Source organism: Carassius gibelio, chromosome A6, assembly GCF_023724105.1.
Source record: "Carassius gibelio isolate Cgi1373 ecotype wild population from Czech Republic chromosome A6, carGib1.2-hapl.c, whole genome shotgun sequence".
In the NCBI taxonomy this organism is placed as follows: domain Eukaryota; kingdom Metazoa; phylum Chordata; class Actinopteri; order Cypriniformes; family Cyprinidae; genus Carassius; species Carassius gibelio.
Genome location: NC_068376.1, coordinates 10,239,101 through 10,258,552, shown reverse-complemented (window position 1 = coordinate 10,258,552; position 19,452 = coordinate 10,239,101).

The following is a 19,452-nucleotide window of genomic DNA, read 5'->3' as shown; positions in this document are numbered from 1 at the left end:
AGAGAAGCAAAAAGCTTTTCTTCACCCTAACTGAAATTGTGCATTTAAAATTCGAGTAAAATTCGAATTTTGATCATATTTAAGTAAAAAATTAGAATTTAGTTTTTCAGCTATTTTGACAGCCCTAGTCGATTCTAACCCGAATCTAGCCTATCTGTATGCATGAGACTGTCTGAATACCGGCAGAATTCACATTTCTGTTGTATAAAGAGAAACAGTGTGCAGAAGTATTATGCTGTTATGCGTTTGTCCGAAGCTGCAGTTGCTGTGTGACGCCTGTTCAAAAACAAAACAAAAATACCTGGACGCGCTCCGAGAGAAGGTCGTTAAAATCAATTTCTTATTTTCGTTTTCTAAACTTGTCTTGGTTGATTCGTGCAATAGATTTTCGAACATAAAGTGACAGTCGACATGGTCACGGTTTTAGACTAGAGAGGAGAAGGGATGGGAAAAGATCTGGGCACAGTTTTTCCAGAACTTCGTGCCAAGTTAAAGCGGTGTCGAGCTGTTTTAATTTATTTTTTTAGATGTATTATGGTGCCCGAACCCGTATGACTTTGAACAGTGACCGCGAACATTTGGTTTACTGCAGCCGCAGCCATCATTACCAAGCGCGAACCGTTGACTGACAGTGAATGAGAGGAGACGAAGCGAACGCACAGGCCACAGTCTGACATCCGTGTAAATACAGATGATGTCAAGTTTTTTTTTTTTTTATTAAAGAAGATAGCCTTTATTTGTATGTAGGCCAAGGCAATTTATATATTTACAATACTTACTTAAATATAATAATATTTTATTGCGTTTGTATTAGTTGTTTGAAGAGTAAATAAATAATTGGTCGGTCTTAACGCAAATTTACAATCGGCAAGTCGGTCGGACTAAAAGCAAAAAAAATAAAAAAATTTGAGTCTGTGCTAAATTGACAGGGTCGGTCGGGTTACGGCAAACAAGAATATTTTTAAGGATGGCCTCAGCATTGTCTTCTCTTCCGTGTCTGTTGTGAGAGAGAGTTCAAATCAAAGCAGCTGGATTTCCTGTTCGTGAATGAATCATTCAGTTCACCAAATCGAACTGAATCGTTTTAAACGGTTCGCTTCTCTAATACACATTAATCCACAAATGACTTAAGATGTTTACTTTTTTTAATGTGGCTGACACTCCCTCTGAGTTCAAACAAACCAATATCCCAGAGTAATGCATGCACTCAAACAGTACACTGACTGAACTGCTGTGAAGATGAACACCGAGCCGAGCCAGATAACGAACAATAGACTGACTCGTTCACGAGTGAAGAACCGGTTGCATCGGTGTTCGGATCACCAGTAGTTATTTCGGACAGTTCGATTCAATAAACCGGTTGAAGAAAACGGTTCACCAGTTCTTTTGCGCTCAACGTAATGGCGTCATTGGCGATGATTGCCCTTGATTCAAGCCTTCGGTTTACCCGCACCCATAACACTAACACAGAATCAGTTCAGAATCAATCACCAAAAGAATCAGTTCAGTTCAGACGCTCTGTGTGTCGTGCTGAGTCCCAATTCGCATACTATCCATCCTAAATAGTATGCGAAACTAGAATTAGAACGTCCCAAATCGTAGTATGTTAAAAAAAGAATATTCCAAAGATACCCGGATGGTCTACTATTTCCGGTTAGAATTCGAAGTGCAGATCAATGCACACTCTAAGTGCTAATATTGCCCACAACCCATTGCGTGCGGGAGGGAGGAGCTTTGCGATGGCTTTGCGGTGATGTAAACATGGCAGCCGGATGCAGCAACGGAGATGAGCCTTCAGCTTTTAAGTGTAAGAATTCAAATGTTATTAAAGTTTTAATAACTAATTAAAGTTGTATTTTATTTCATTACACACATTGCACATGAACATCAGAACCAGCTGCCTCACAAACGACCTGCGTTTGGTTCTACGACGACGCAGCCCTGCTTCTTCACTCCTCAACTTGGTAGAAGAACACATTGTAAAATGTATTGTGAAAAAAAAAACGATGAAAAAAAAAAAGATGGGAATAGTAAATAAAATTTTATTGGACATAAAGAATGAATGAAATGTTAACAGTTGTGGTGTGCGTAACTAGTCAACCACGTTGTCGTTCACGTTGCATGACGTCATCAGAATATGTCCCAGAACGTGCATACTCTTTTGCTACACACTCAAAAGTATGTACTTTTTCCTTACAAAAAAAGTACATACTTTTAGGTCGTAGTATAAGTAGGTGAATTGGGACTCGGCGTCGGTCTGCTTCACGCTGAATCACACATGCACAGTATCATCAGCTCCTCGGTTCACGAATCGGACGCGTCTGACATAAACGGTTCTTGACTCGTGAATGAGTCAATGTTTTGTTCTTTATCTGGCTCGGCTGCAAGTGTTCATCTTCTGTTCTCTCTTCACAGCAGTTCAGTCAATGTACTGTTTGAGTACATGAATTACTCCAGGATATTGGTTTGTTTGAACTCAGAGGAAGTGTCAGCCACATTAAAAAAGTTAACAGCTTAAGTCATTTGTGGATTAATCCGTATTAGAGATGCGAACCGTTTAAAACTATTCAGTTCGATTTGGTGAACTGAATGATTCGTTCGCGAACCGGATATCCAGACTGCTTTGATTTGAACTCTCTCTCACACTGACACGGAAGAGAAGACAATGCTGAATAAAGTCGGCGTTTTTGCTATTTTTGGACCAAAATGTATTTTCTAAAAAATTCTAACTGACCCTCTGATGTCACATGGACTACTTTGATTATGTTTTTCTTACCTTTCTGGACATGGACAGTATACCGTACACACAGCTTCAATGGAGGGACTGAGAGCTCTCGGACTAAATCTAAAATATCTTAAACTGTGTTCCAAAGATAAAAGGAGGTCTTACATGTTTGGAACAGCATAAGGGTGAGTTATTAATGACATAATTTTCATTTTTGGGCGAACTAACCCTTTAAAGGGACAATAAGTAACTTTTTAGGTATTTTATTATCTAAAATCAATATTTTTATTCATAAATATGCCCTCAATGGTGTACAAATACCTATGCCAATGTTTAAACTAATCCTTGTAAATGAAGAATTTATTATCTTTATATACATGGGACGGGTAGGTCGACAGAGGCTTCCATGTAGTTCCGCCATCTTGCAAAACTATAATAGCAGAGAGGGACAAAAAGTACTAAGCCAACGCGTTTCCACAGCGCGTTTTCGGTCAGAGCCAGAAACGCAGGTGCAGAGCAGTGAGAGGCGCTTGAAACTGCACCGGCAAGTTTAAAAGTCTGGATTGCATTCTTATTATGGACCATACATATGCCGCGCCACAGGAGAAGAAAACATAGTCGCCAAAACAGTCAAAAATAGAACGTAAAAGGAAACGTGACCGTAGATTACAGAAAACAAGAGTTAATGTCAGGGAAGCTTTTTCTAGGTGTAAAGAGCTAATGCTTGATAAAGATTTCAAAAGAGACGCTGAAGTGGCCAGTTTTCTTCTCGACAGGTAAGTCAGTGTTACAATCTATATTATAATATTTTTTTTTATATCTAACAATGCATATAATTCAGAAAATATAACGAATAAAGAAGACATAACTACTAATTACAATATTTCATGTTTTCCACAGTCAGTAATTCATACTGTAACATTCGTTTGTTAGTTGTCATGTTGCAGTTTGTTTGAAATAACACACCTGTTCACCTGAAGGAAAACTCGACGAAGTGCTATTAGAAGACATCCCGTCAAAGCTTTTTGGTACATATCGCCTACCGTAGATGCAACGCGCATTTGAAAAAGCGAGGCGCTGGAGAGCAAAATTAGTTTGAATGCAAAATACAATTTCACCACTAGATGGGAGTAATTCCTACTTAGTGTCCCTTTAAGCTTTGTTAACTTAATTTTTTTTTAGTTTGTATACTCAAATATTTTAAGACAATAAGTTACCACAAATGTTTTGAGTATTCTTAACTTACCAGGTTTTAAAGTGCACAATTTTTTTTTTTTTTTTTTTATGTGGAAATCTGCCATTTGTCCAGCTCTCTTGGTTTACATTGGGCATAAACACATGCAGTGAATTATAACCAAGGACTCTGCTCATTTCAAGAAATAAAAACTAAGTTTTGTTAAATAGCATCTTCATATTATGTCTTTTTTTCAGTTACTCTCTGCTCTCATGGCCTATGGAGTTCCCTGGGCATCCCCATTTCTTCTCATCCAATGTGGGAATGAATCGCACCATCCTTTAGTCAGCCATCTGTTTCTTTAAATATGTTTCTTTAATGATCACACTGCAAAGCCTCTTACTATAAGACATAAATGAAATTGTTAATTAACAGTGTCAGCGTTTGACCTCCTGTAGTTTGTCTCCGTGCCTCTAGAGGTCCCCTGTGTTCCCTTCTGTCTTAATTCTTCTTTGTCTTCACTTGTTAGCGTTATCCAGGTTACCTGTGCTTTGTTTCTCTTAGAGTATTTTAACTGAGTCTTTCCCTATGTTTAACACTTGGTTTTTGAGTCGTTTATCTCTGCCTCCTTGTTAGTGCTGCCGGAGACCAGGGTTCGAGCCCCGCTCGGAGCGAGTCGTTGCTGCTGCTGCTCTCGTTCAGTTTCAGCCTCGGGATCTGATTCTGGATCATAAATAAACGGCTGAATCTGACTGTTAGCCATGGTTTGTTTTGGATGATCGTTTTTTTTCCTCACGGTAATGTCACAGCTTCCAAACGCTCTCAACGCAAAAGCCTACTCGCGCTCATGATTCTTTAGCTCCGCCCACACGTCACGCCTCCAGCCGGTCGTGTTTTTCCGGGAAAAATCGGTACAGACTATCTTTCCCTTATGAATATAATAAAACTAAAGACTTTTTGGAGTTATGAAGGATGCAGTACTACTATATAGGTACTCAAGATTAACAGGATATTGAGTGAAAACGAGCATTTCACCCCCCCCCCCCTTAAGGGAACTCAGTTACCTTTCACTGAGAGAGTTCAAAGTGCAAGGCGGGCAGATCTGTGCTCAATCCTCAGATATCAGATACGATAAGGTCTGTAGGCAAATTGATGATGGAATCAAAGAAGGATTCTCCGAGATTGTTCGTGGTGTGCTGCATATAATAAGACCAGGCATATACAAAGACATATTAGATGAAACGCACCTCAGAGAAAAAAAAACAGCACAGAGCTATTCCAAGAGTTCATGTGTATGAAACAGACACCACAGCAGTTTATCTATCGTTTAATTGGCTTAAAACAATGCATACTATTGATATCAAGACTGGCTGACACTAACATTAAATATTCTACAGCTCCGGTGCAAGATGTTTTCCTACATACCGTGTACAAATGCTTTGGACACAATCATACTGACATATGCAGAGAGCTCAAATCTTTGTTGACAAACAGTGGGGTCACTGATTAGATGATTCTGCGTCATGTGATGAAAATCACTATTGAAGAAAATGAGAGAATGAAAAGACATGGTTCGTCCCGCCGACAGACTGTGACGAATGCACACAGCGCACAGCTTGAGTCAGATGTAGTAAAGACACCTATCACAAAGTCAGAGAGGGTAAGGGGCAGAACAAACAAAACCAGATCCTCTGAGAGCCCTCACGACCAAAGTAGAGGAGCTCACTAGACTGGTTGAAACTGTGCAAAAACAAAACCAATAACAGCTGACTCACAAGGGGCACTAGTACAGTCAAAATAGGACACAATCTAAATGTGGAAAACCCTATGGTTGTCCAAGCTGCATGGAACAAGACAGACAAGACTACTGTTTCACATGTGGGGAGGAAGGAAACCATGCAGCAGGCTGTCTAAAGCGACCAAAAAGACAGGGAAACTCCAACCGGGCTGGAGATGGGCATCTAGTGGCCGGGTCTGGAAATAAGTTAAAACCAGAAAGTGAGGTCATCAATGACAAAACATTCCCCTCCTTAACCCCAATAATGACAAGCACATTAAGTCACTGTAACCAAGTAGCTCAGCTCCCTCCCCAGTCACCACGTGTAGCTAAAGCTAGAGCGGTTGCTAGCCTGATTGGGAAAAAGGCCTTAGTTCAGAGCTATCTAAATGGCTTAGCAGTCACTTATTTGCTCGACTCAGGGTCCCAAGTCAGTAATGTCAGTCGTGCCTGGAAAGAAAAGTACCTACCTGACCTCAGTATTCACTCAGTTTCTGAGATCTTAGGAGAGGAGGAACTGAAGGTTATTGCTGCAAATGGTAGTCTCATTCCCTATGATGGGTGGATGGGTATTACAGTGAACTTGCCAGGGAATTTGGACCCAAACTTGTCCATTAGTGTCCCATTCCTCATCAGCAGCTACCCCATGGATAAACCATTGATTGGCTTTAATTTTTTGGAAGTGGTAATCTGTGGGAAACCAGAGAGACTGTCATTACTTGCTTGCCTTCTTAGCAATGCCATATCTGTTCCCAAATAAACAGCTGAAGTTCCCAAACCAATGATTAAAGAAGTGAAAGATCACATTCAAGATCTTCTTACAAACGGATGGATAGTAAAATCTAAGTCTGCCTATTCCGCCCCAGTTGTATGTGTGCGGAAGAAGGATGGCACCATTCGTCTCTGCATAGACTATCATCTCCTAAATCAAAAAAACATACCTGACCGACATCCACTGCCGTGAATACAGGATTTGATAGACACACTAGGTGGGTACTCAATGTTCAGCATACTGGACCAAGGTAAAGCTTACCACCAAGGGTTTGTGGCAGAAGGGTCACGCAATCTCACTGCCTTCATCAATCCCTAGGGTCTTTACGAATGGGAAAGGATCCCGTTTGGACTTTATAATGCACCTGCTGCTTTTCAAAGGAGCATGGAAGAGATGTTAGACTCTCTGAGAGACGAGTACTGTATACCGTACCTAGATGACCTACTGTGCTACTCCAGATCTTTCAGTGACCACGTGGAGGTGATTTGCAAGGTCCTCCAAGCACTGCAGCAGCATGGGGTAAAGCTATGGGCAGTAAAGTGTGAGATGTTTCTGGAGGAGGTTCGCTATGTTGGGCGCTTGGTGTCAGCCGAAGGAGTTCGAATTTACCCCAAATACCTAGAGGCAGTGATGGCTTTAAAAACCAAAACGCCCCAAACAGTTGGTGACCTCCGATGGGTTCTTGGCTTCCTGAGGTATTGCCACTCCTAAATACAGGATTTTGCTAAAATTGCAAAGCCATTATATGAGCTGCTCCAAGTTAAGTCCTCCATACCCCAACCCCTTCCACGTCACTGCAAGTCCAAGGGTCCATAACTCCCATCCAAAACAATCATCATATGGAAGGCTAATCACCAAAGCACCTTGAAAAGGCTTGTCAGTATGTTGACCAACACCCCAGTCCTCGCATACCCCAACGTCGAGGAGCCATTCGTCCTACACACAGATGCATCAGAGAACGGGCTCTGCACAATCCTTTATCAGCGACAGTGTGGAAAAATGCGAGTCATCGGATATGGATCATGAACTCTGACACCTGCTGAAAGGAACTACCGACTCCACAGTGGAAAACTTGAGTTACTTGCTCTGAAGTGGGCAGTGTCAACCATTTAGAGACTATCTCTTCTATGCTCCACATTTCTCCATCTACACTGACAACAATACGCTGACTTACATCATGAGCACTGTGAAACTCAATGCAGTTGGACATCACTGGGTTGGAGAATTGTCCAAGTTCCACTTTAGTATTTAATAAAGACCTGGAAAAACAATATAGACACGATCACGCTCTCACGCATGTCACTCGATATTGACAACTATGAGGCGAAATGCACGGAGGATCTGTCTCAGGATGTGCTGCATGCAACTTGTGAAGGGAGTAGAGCAGGCCAGAGGAAAGATGTAGCACGGATAGCTGCACTTTACACCTCCTCTGCTGTTGTGATACCACAGCCTCATTCACTCTTGCCCGAAATAAGCCACGAAGAGCTGGCAAAAGCCCATTGAGAGGAGCCTGGAATAGGGGAAATAATGACATTGAAAGAGTAAAATAATTTTTCTTACTGATGAGGTCAGAAGGTCAGAAGGTCAGTGAGTGGGCTCACTCGCAAGCTCCTTCATGAGTGGAATCAACTACATTTGGAGAATGGAGTCCTGTACTGCCAAACACCAGAGAGAAAACAGTTAGTCCTACCCATCAAGTACCGGTCAGTTGCCCTAAAACATCTCCATGACAACATGGGACACGTTGGCACAGAACACAGAATCTTCTCCACCCCCTTGGATGCCTGTCATGGATCGGACACTCACGAACATCCCCATACCAACCGCAATGTAATCCCACTGACCAGTTCAACCATAGTGTGCTGCAAATATTACAGACCCTAACAGACCACAAATAAAAAAAAGAACATTTGCCACAAATGATACACGCATATAACTGTACTCGCCACGAGTCCACCTGATACTCACCGCATTACCTGCTGTATAGGCAGCACCCCGTCTCCCCGTGCATCTCTTGTTTGGATTATTGGGAAACACTGAATCAGTGAAACACAAAGAATATGTGGATAAATGGTCAAAAAGTATGACGGAAGCATACAAGATTGCAAACAAATCCAGCCTGTCATCAAGTGCAAAGAACAAGTCCTACTATGATCAAAAGACGAGGGGCGTGGTCCTCAAACCAGGAGATCGGGTACTGGTTCGAAACATGGGTGATCGAGGTGGACCTGGTAAGCTACGCTCATACTGGGAGAAGAGGATTTATGTAGTGAAGGAGCAAATCTCAGATAATCCGGTATTTGTCATTCATCCTGAGAGAGACCCAAATGCAAGGAATAGAACCATACACAGAAATTTGGTGCTGTTAGTGAATGACTTGCCTGATGAGAACCCAGCACAGCCAGCTGACTCTTGCAAACCCCCGTCAGAGACAAAAGAAGCCTCAACAGAGGGTAAATTCTGCTGACAAGGATGGAATATCGGACACTGATGATGAGGATGAGTGAACAGGAGGTTATTGGCTGAGAACACCTGTAGTCAGGATGGAAAATGATCAAGTTGGACATGACAGATCAGTGACCTCAGAAAGTGAACAGAGTCCGGTGTCAAAGTCATCTCCTACAACAGTGCCTGGTCTGACTCCAAATAAACTGACCATGACCCACAAAGAATGTCCAGGTGCATTACTGATGAGGGAAACTGAATGGATGGACACGCACTTACCAGATGAACAAAGGACACCTGAAAGATGCTTTACACACATGGGTGAGACAAACCTACCTGAAAGTGAGCACGAACAAAACACAGCTGAAAAAGAGAATAAACAAAGCTCAACAGATGAGGGAATTATTGGGAGAGGAATTACAGACGAGTGAACAACCTGATGTCACTTACCTACCTCAGCCTGGAGAGGATGAGCAAAAGGAACATGCTGAACAAGTACAGGAAGAAAGACTGAGTTATCCCCCTATGATGACTTGGCCTGCAGAAGATACACACAGAGAAGTTAGGAGGTCAGCCAGAGAGAGGAGGCAGAGGCCAAAGTTCACTTATGAATAATTTGGCCAACCTTCAATACAAATCCATGTAATTTCCTCACAGATTATGTCTCCTCTACCATTCATGCCACACATAACCAGACAGTTTATCCTGCCTACACCTTATGCACCACAAATGTACATGCCTTACACATTACATGCCAGTCACCACACAAGTTTTTTTTTTTTGTTGTAACAAATGTCAGGAGGCATTTTTGTTTGTCGGGGTTGATGTGACACACACAAAATACGTTTTGTTGAGATTATTACTTTTTGTTTCCTTTTATTTAAATAGTATTTTATTTTATTCAGATTCATATAATTAAATATTAATGAGAGATTATGGAAAAAGCACATAATGACATGTATTTCATAAAATGGACACTAGGAGGCAGTAACCACGAGCAGCGTCACACTGGGTGATTTAGCAATGCACAGAGCAAGATGAGCTCATAATCTGAGTGAATTGAGAATGAGCAACTGTTGTCCTGCGTCACTGATTTCTCTGTAATATTTCTAATATTTCCAGAACACTCCTATCAGAGAAACCAAAAGTTTGGACACACCTTCTCATTCAAAGAATTTTCTTTATTTTCCAATTGAAAATTGTAGAGTCACACTGAAGGCATCAAGGGCTATTTGACCAAGAAGGAGAGTGATGGGATGCTGCGCCAGATGACCTTGCCTCCACAGTCACCTGACCTGAACCCAATCAAGATGGTTTAGGGGTGAGCTGGGCCAACAAGTGCTAAGCATCTCTCGGGGAACTCCTTCAAGACTGTTGGAAGACCATTTCAGGTTGTTGGCTGGTGACAGCCTCCGACGCCACTACCGGCACAACTATAAATCAGCACCGGGAGAGCACGTCACTATCTTCTTCGTCTGAAGCTTGCGTCCGAAGCATGGCAGGGAGCTAGAGGATGCAGTGTCTCATTCCCTACTCAGGGAACTCTGGTTACATACATAACCTGGGACAGTTCCCTTTCAAGGGAACTTTGAACTGCATCCTCTAGGGGGCGCTTTGGGGAACAGTATACCCACGCCACCATGCTGAGGGGAATGCAGGCCAGAATCATGGCGAGCTCTAAGTACCAACTCTACCATTTCCATGGGAGTTGCCCCTGGGACGTTTAGACTGTCTGTGACAGTACCCCTTATGGCCAAAAGGCCTAAGCTACATACCCAACTTAAATGTTAGGGCCTCGGCCCAGGGTAGAGCTGAAGGCTTGGAATCAGGAAAGATTCCTTTAACACTAGAACTGCCATGACGGTCAAAATGACCGTTTTGAAATGTATATACAATAATTACAATAACTTTGTTGAATAAAAAAATACAATCTTGCTGGTTTGTGACTTTTCCTAAAAGTGTGTCTATTTTTACTTACAATAGATTTTATATAAATTACATAAAAGGCAAAAAAAATATGAGCATTTCTACCTATTAAAGCCATAACGGTCATATTGACCGCTCTAAATCAGGCGCGATTCTATTGTTATTTCCCGCGGCTTATTGTCTCTGTCAGCGTCACCAGTACTATTAGCATATGCTCATTTGATTATAAATACAAATTCCTGGACTACAAATTATTATTGCCTTTTAAAAAATAAATTTATAAAGAGTTTATAGGGAGCATTTAGAAAATGTCTAATACAAATAATAGAATGAAGAGAAATATGACTTTTGCCATGGCCTTGGAAATGCTTCACAATCTGGACAGTGATGACTCTGATGCAGGGGCGCTGTCTGAGGTGGAAAGTGACAGCGACCTTTCCTGGGTGCAAGACAACAGTTCATCCTCATCAGAGAGTGAGTCAGAGTCCGTAAAAAGGAAAAAGAGGCGGTTACCTTCCTCGGAGATTAGGGAACCAGATGTTCCGTTCACAGCTGACGTTCCAGGTAAACTTGGATGCCCATATTTACTAGTTCTGCTGTTCATATTATTATTATTTTATTATCTTATAATATCATAAAATTATTATTATTATTATTATTAGAATATTACTATCATTCTTACATAATTGTTATTGTTATTATTATTAGAATATTATTATTATTATTATTATTGTGATATTATTATTATTATTATTATTATTATTATTATTATTATTATTATTATTATTATATTTGTGTTATTATTATTCTTATTAGTGTTATATTGTTGTCCTAGGCCTTCCCGAACCAGTACCTGCACTTGAGCCAGCTGGAGTGCTCAACCCGCCCTTAGAGTCATCTCGGCCGGAGGTGGCTGTGGAAAAGGGAAAGGATGGGATGGTGTGGACCATCCTTCAGTCAACTGAACGTCCAGGGAGAAGGCAGAGCCAAAATGTTCTGACTGAAGCTGCCGGTCCCACCGCGCACGCGAAGCGCAACATCGAAGATGCGCTCACTGCCTTTCTGTGTTTGTTTGACGATGGCATGTTGAAACACATCAGGGACTGCACTGTGGCTGAGGCACATCAGCACTGTAGCAGAAATGAGTCGAATCAGACAAATCAAAGAGTCTATCAGAGCTGTGTGCATTGAAACGAGAGCCGAACTCCTCAGGAAGTCATAAATCAGTTCTAGTGCCACAAGAACCAAGCAAGATAACCAACCAACCAACTTGTTCACACAACAGCTTTCAACATTAACACCAATAGAACAATTATTGACAATTTTAATTCGAAGAAGAGATTGTCAAATTTATTGTTCGTGATTGGAATGCAACGCTGGACATCACATGTAAACCCAGGAGATCAAGTTAAATACTTGCATTGACTTCCCCCATCCAGCAGAGCCAGACTGAAATTCCTAAGGGGGAAGGGCTTTAAACCTTTGTCTTCACAGAAAAGTCCCTTTGCCAGAGAATGGCAAAGAAACTGCTTTTTATACATTATATATGGACCAGAATGAACTCAAAAAGACTTATAAATGAATCGTTCCATTGCTTAACTCCATATTCATTTATGTGTAACCCACACATTTGACTATCATGTATTAATCACTTATTGTGTATGTCTTTTGATAACTATAGGATACATAGTCATGTCTAGTATTGACCAAATCGAATTTTCTTGCTTGATATTGTCCTGACAATCATTTATTTGTAAAATATATCATAATCATGTTATAGGAATCATGTCCAAAATTAGACCCTGTGAGGCAAGAACCACATGCTTGGTAAGATAAACAAATTATTTATGATACCCCAGACTCAAGACCATATCTGATTGGTCAAGGCAACATTTGAGGGGTGGCCAACAAGGAAGTTTTAAATACTTTGGATCCCATGAAATTTTGCCCTTTTTTTAGTTCTAGCATTGCTCGTGCTATCAGTCATGCCTTGTTTTTTAGTCTGCTTTTAGTCGCTAGCTGCTGCTATTAGCCATGTCGGCTTTTAGTTCCAGCCTCGTGCTATTAGTCATGCCTGCTCTTAGCTTTTAGCTTGTAGCTTTGCTACCTAGCTTTAGCTTGTAGCATCTAGCCATGCGGTTAGTCATCATTGTTCTTTGAGCGCGGTTCCAGCGTGCCTGCCTGCTGCTACTATGAGAAGGAACACAACCTAGTCTCGTCAAACTTTATTTCTTTTCTTTTCCGTTTGAGAGTTTCGTGTTCTGAGTTAAGTTTTGTAACGTCCATTCAACTTCAACCAGCGAACACGACTCTGCACTTTCAGCCAACGCCCAACAACCACGGGCTTTCCAAGACGTCACTTCAGAGACTGAACTTCCAGCCAATCAACGACCTCGGGATAGCCCTTTCACCAAGGCTCCTTCTTCACAGGAGATGCAAGTAACTTTACCTCCAGACTGTGACCTTTACTGGTGTATCTAATATAATTTTAACCTCATTGAGGAACTCAATGCGAGCGCTAATTACGTGATTGATGGTTGTTCATGTTTATGCAATTTAACGTATTGCTGTTAACTTGGGATTCCATATTTCCATTCTCTTAAACTCATCTTTCCCTAACTTTCGACCTTCCTGCAACTTGTGTGAATGTGTGTGTGCGTGCGTTTATGTGTTAGATTAGTTTATATGTCTTAGATTTATCTAATAAAGCCTTATTCATATTGAAAAGAGAAGTATCTTGTGTTTTGTGCTTACAAGTTAATGTCTTAAACTGCCGATCTTGTTACTGTGCTAATTGATAGTGTTTTCACTATAGTTTGGATATTAGTATCCAGCGCAGATTTGATGTTAAACGGCTCGTTCACTGAACCGCAGGCGCGTCTCCGTGAACAGCCGTGAAACAGTGATTCTGTTCAAATTCCCTTTAAAATCTTAAATGATTCCCTTTGAGCTAAATTGACCTGTTTCCTTTACATTTATAATGGTGGAGAAAATGCGGGCAGTTTAATCTAAATTGTGAGCATAAACCAAGTTATTTAATCTTTGATTTTGCTAAAGGAATGAAAGATGAGAAGCTTGCGAGACCGGAGTATGTGTTTGTGTGACGCGTGACGAATGCAGCGCGCGCCCCCCCCCCGCTTGAATGAAAGGAGCTAGAAGAAACTTTAACTCAAGTCCGTCTCTTCAATGTTAACAGCAGTAAGTGAACTTAAAAGTAAACATCTGAGATCGTACAATAAGGTAGAAATTGAGCGTGTTCCTCATTTGTGTAATGCCTTGTTTTATAGCTGATTTGATTTCACTGCGTGTTCCAGTGTCTCAAACGCTATCTCAGTCACTGTTTGCTGAACGGAGCTAAACTGTTAGTGTTTCAAAAGGGATATAAATCGGTGAATAAAGAATAGTTTTGAGCGGGTTCCTCAATCTATTTATCAAAGTCCCCGTATTCATATTTCATATAGTTTGATTGCCAGTGCGTGTTCCACTGCCGAATCAAATTTGATATTCGACTCCCCTAAGTTAACGTTAAACATTAGAGAACAATGTTTGCCCATTTGTATCCGTTCACAAAGTGAATGCAATCTCGCGTAACACGGCGTGTGTCCGAGAGTAATTTGAATGGGAGTGTTTTAAAAGCTTGATCAAGTAAATTTTAACTGTGTACCAACAGCGAAGGAAAACTTTTATGTTTGTGTCCAGAAAAAACTGGCACGGAGAATCAAATTGCTGAGATTGATATAATAACTACAGCAGGAAGCTGCTATTTGAATTAAGATAAATTTAACTCTATACAAACTGAGAGTTTAAGTGCCACATCGCAAAACCAACTGAAAGGCGGTGTTGTTATTTGTACAGTGTTGAAATGAGCCGACATTTCATGTAACATGCTTAACTGTATTTGCAACAATGCAACGATTCATGTGCTAATCCACTAGAATGTGTTTTGGTTGCTATAGTGACGACCGTGACCCGGAAGCCTAACGTACTTCCGGAGCAACTCTGAACTGTGCACGCGCAGCGCACAAACTCTGCGGTGTCGCTAAGCTAACGAAACCATTGCATTTACATTGAAGTCTATACTAAAGCCACTAGCCTCAAAGGTTAGCAGTTAGCATTACCATCCAGTGGTAGAATAATGTGTGTTAAATCAACACTGACGTGATTTAACCATTTTAAACATCTTAACTAACACTTGTTAGTCTCTTTCTTTTTATCGCTCTCTTTTCTCACTAGACCACTTATTTTCATTTTACTAGAAAGGGAAATACTGACTCACAATTATTAATTGTCAAATTGAAATTTAATTGAAACATTAAATTTATTTGGAAGCATTTAAAATTTCCCTCTCAGATCATTTCATTTGATCTTTTATTTCTAGTATTCTCTTTTGGGTCTAATTATTTTAGGAATGAATAAGCCTTGAACTTTGGAAGTTAAGTAAACTTATTCCTCCTAATTTATTTATTACCCATCTGAATATATGCTATTCAGACCTTTACTTATTTGAATGCGTTTTACCCCTCTTCCTGTTTTGGTTATACACTTAACCACTATTGTTTTACGTATTGATTTCCTCTTTTTAATTTCATGTTTGCATATTTTGCCCAGTTATTAATTTTTTTAATTTTCCTATTTCTTACCATTTCTTTTGTGTAACCTAGCCTGGGAACGACAAACCTGAGCCCTAAAAGGAGACATTGTTATCCCTCACTACGAGTTCAAATAAATTAGAAAGACAACTCTCTTTCACTTAAAGTTTATTTTGTTTGATAAGTTGTGCAGCAACTAACACAACGCTCTCCTTGTAGTTCAGATAACCGCTACTGAGACTTACCATCTCCGTCCTCTCTCTCCTTTACTTTCCTCTTCTCTTTTTACATTTGTAGGACATGTAAGAACCATCAATCAATTCTAAGTGAAGTAAATACACAATCGTGCCAAAGACGACGAATCATCCTTATGAATTTGATTGTAATCATCCTCTCATTTGTTCTTCCTAACCTCCCTACATTTGGAAACGCAATCCAAGTTTTAGCATCTCATTCATTGTTGAGATCAATTTAATAGAGATACGTGTTGAGCAACTGTCGCCTTCGCTGACTCCCTGGTGAGCGGTCCAACTGAAAGGTGTACGGTGTCAATCCTGTCAGACTAAGAAAAGAGATATCAGAATTATTATTGTATTCTTTTGTCCAAAGCAAGAAATATAATAATATTGTTTACGTTTTTGATAACATTTAATTGGAAAAAATAATTTTCCTCATTTGAAAAACAGAAATTTTGCCTGTCATTTGAATTTGTTTTTCACCTCTGTCTCTCTTTTCCTCTTCCTCATTAGAGTGACAAAGTCTTCGCATCTCTAGTCTACTTAGACACCCTGAGACCAACACAGTAATCACCACATTTCACTAGTGGTTCACAATCATTGATACAACACTTAGTTGTCCCACCACACATAGGCTTTTACTCCACAGAGATCTGTGTCAGTCTCTCTTCTCCCCAGCGTGCCAACATGCCGCAGACTGCAGACCCCATTTCCCATGGGGAAGATGTGAACATGTGGCTGAGAGGCATAACAGACAGCCTCACTCCAAAGACATTTGAACTGTTATTATTTTTAATAATATTCCTAATCCTGAGAAGATTCCTGACACAAGATTCAAGCCAGAACAACAACCACGAGGAGCTAGTCAAGATCACGAGCTCACTAAGCTATGCCTTCACAACCCAGCTGAAACTGAGCAACAAGCACATCACCCACCTTCAAGAGGAGCTGACACGTGCTCAACGTCGCATAGACAAGCTGGAAGTGAAAGTTCAAAATCAACTCAAAGCACCCAGCGAGAGGGAGCAGGATACAACAGAACAAGTTATGAAGCTCCTAGCAGCCCTGGCAGCAGCTCAGCTCGACCAGCAACATACAACGGCTGCTCAGAAAGACCTGGTAAACAGACTCCAGTATGCCGAACAGCTACTAGAGAAAGCCAAGATAGACATCAGAAACAAGAACTCTGAAATCAGTGCTTTGAAAGACCACCTTGAAAGGTACAGAACTGAAATGGACAATCTGACCCAACAACTAGACGATACCAACGATGAGCTCTACATGGTCAGAAAAGAACTCCAAAATGCTTACAAGCACAAACTAGAGCCAAGAAAAGAGAAACATCTCTTAGCCTCATCACTGCTGAGCAGAGCAGAGTCCCACGTCCAAGAACTGGCATATGACGAAAGGAGCGAAGGGCCACAACCCAAAACCTCACCTGCCTTCTCCACACAACCCTTTCCTGCCAACGAAAGAAAACCTCCCGTCCAAGGCCTTGAAGCTGCACACGGGATGACCATCAAAGACCTCAACAAGCTGTCTAAAAACATCAGCAGGTTCAACCCGAACTCCACAGAGAGCCCCGACATCCAAGCTTATCTGCGAGATATCGAATTTCACCTGGAAGTGAGACCTCATGTGACTGACAGAGACTGGTTATACCTCCTTAGAGCCACGTCCAGTTCCGAGGTACGAAACTTTCTAGATCGACAGCCCAGTCAAACCAAGTCAAACTACCAGACTCCACAAGCTTACTACAACCGACTCCGACAATCCTACTTTGGTGCACACAACAACTCTGACCTTGAAGAGGATGTGAACTTCAAAACCCTCTTCCTAAAGAATCTGCACCCTGGAGTCAGTCACCATCTAGGTGTCATGGCCTGTCCGAACTCCATGACCATCCAACAGTTGCGTGACCTAACACAGAAGGTCTATAACAAGCAGAAGTTGGCCTCAAAGAAAGGTAACAAAACATCCACACTCTTGAACTCTGTCAACAAAGACTCAAGCCTTGCACTGGACGACACCCAGTGGCATCACAACACCAGAGTCTTCCATCAAGAGCACAGAGAACGTGACGCCCATATCCACGACCGCTCTCAGCCCAACTGCTGGAAAAATCCATGGGACCAGCCACGCTTCTCAAGAAACCAAAAGGATAAGGACATCTGGAAACCTAACCAGATATCCAAAGGTAATCAGCTGACTCATCCAAGAGCAACTCGTGTGGGTAAGCGACATCAAAACCCACCTCAGCACCACTCAGACATGCACAGTGCTGAGTATGCACAAGAACATAACCGCTTACCATTAGAAGACACGGAACAAGTCATGGAACAACTAAGAGAGTTCCTTCAAGACAATTTACATGCAGGTGACCACAAATTTGAGTCATGCTCGCTGTGACCAGCGACAGAACGGAAGGCCGGTGATCACCTGGTGCACCACATTAGAGATGACAAGCACCTGTTCAACAACGACCCAGAATGAACAAGTCTTTAACGGCCAACTGTTGATGAAAAATCTGAGGTACTAAAGGACATCACCTCAGTCACTAACAAACTGTCAAATGAACTCCAACTCCAAGTTCCAAATTCCCTGTCTGTGCAACAGCAACCACCAGAGCACAGAAGGTCAGAAAGTCTGCTACAGCCAGAAGGCATCACAAGAAGAATGCAACATAGGAGACAAGTTTTGCAACTCAGCTTCACACAGCCATGCCAAACTGCCTCCGACTGCGTGCTAAAGAACTTCCTGCCTTGCTGGACTGACCCCTCATTAGACCATGGACACACCCTCATCCAAGCCAAGGATGCAGAGAGCCAGTCTTCAGTGACATGCTAGAAAAAGGGGGAGACAACACAGACTTGAACAGATCTGACCACACATGCACTACACCAGTAACACACAACATTACCTACACCCAGAGGTAAACACATCTACTGATAACACAGTCAACAAACATATTCTTCCCACAGGTAGAATATCCAACTTTTAGCGTAACAAAGTTACACATACCCACCATGAAGAAACGTGCAGCCATCCTCACAATAGGTAAAACACCTGACACTAAGTTAAGGTTCACGACACACTAGCTGCACCTGACATCCTAGCTCAATAGTAGTTGTAACACATGCTAGGAAAACCCACAGCAGCCTTGTTTTGTTTTGTGCTTCTTTTACCTATCCTTCTCCTTCCCCTCTTTCCTGAGTAGGTGAAACGCCTAGACACCCTGCGAGGGTCGAAGGTCTGATATTAGGATTGACTCGCAACACCTAATATCCGCCAGCCACTCTAAACTGAATGGAAGCCAGAGAGCTCCATGCATGATAGGTCAATTCATTGAATTGAAAATGAAATTACTAGAAAACTAACGGTAAATGTGTAAAGTAAGACAACCTAGAAGAACCAAACAAAGTTAACCACAAATTTGATTGATGAATCAAAATAAAACAACAATTTCCAAAACGATCTAAACTACCCTCAATGTGCTAAACTACATTGACTAATTGAACTTAACCACGTGTACCTAAATAACCTGATGCCTGCACCAGTACAGTAACTGTCATGGAGGTGTTGTCTTGCTGTTTGCTGTGTTTGTCTGCTTCTTCTGCCTTTGTTTCTCCAGCGATCGACGATGTCTTCACCTAAACACCTCGCCGATCGAAAGGGGGATATATGTAGCAGAAATGAGTCGAATCAGACAAATCAAAGAGTCTATCAGAGCTGTGTGCATTGAAACGAGAGCCGAACTCCTCAGGAAGTCATAAATCAGTTCTAGTGCCACAAGAACCAAGCAAGA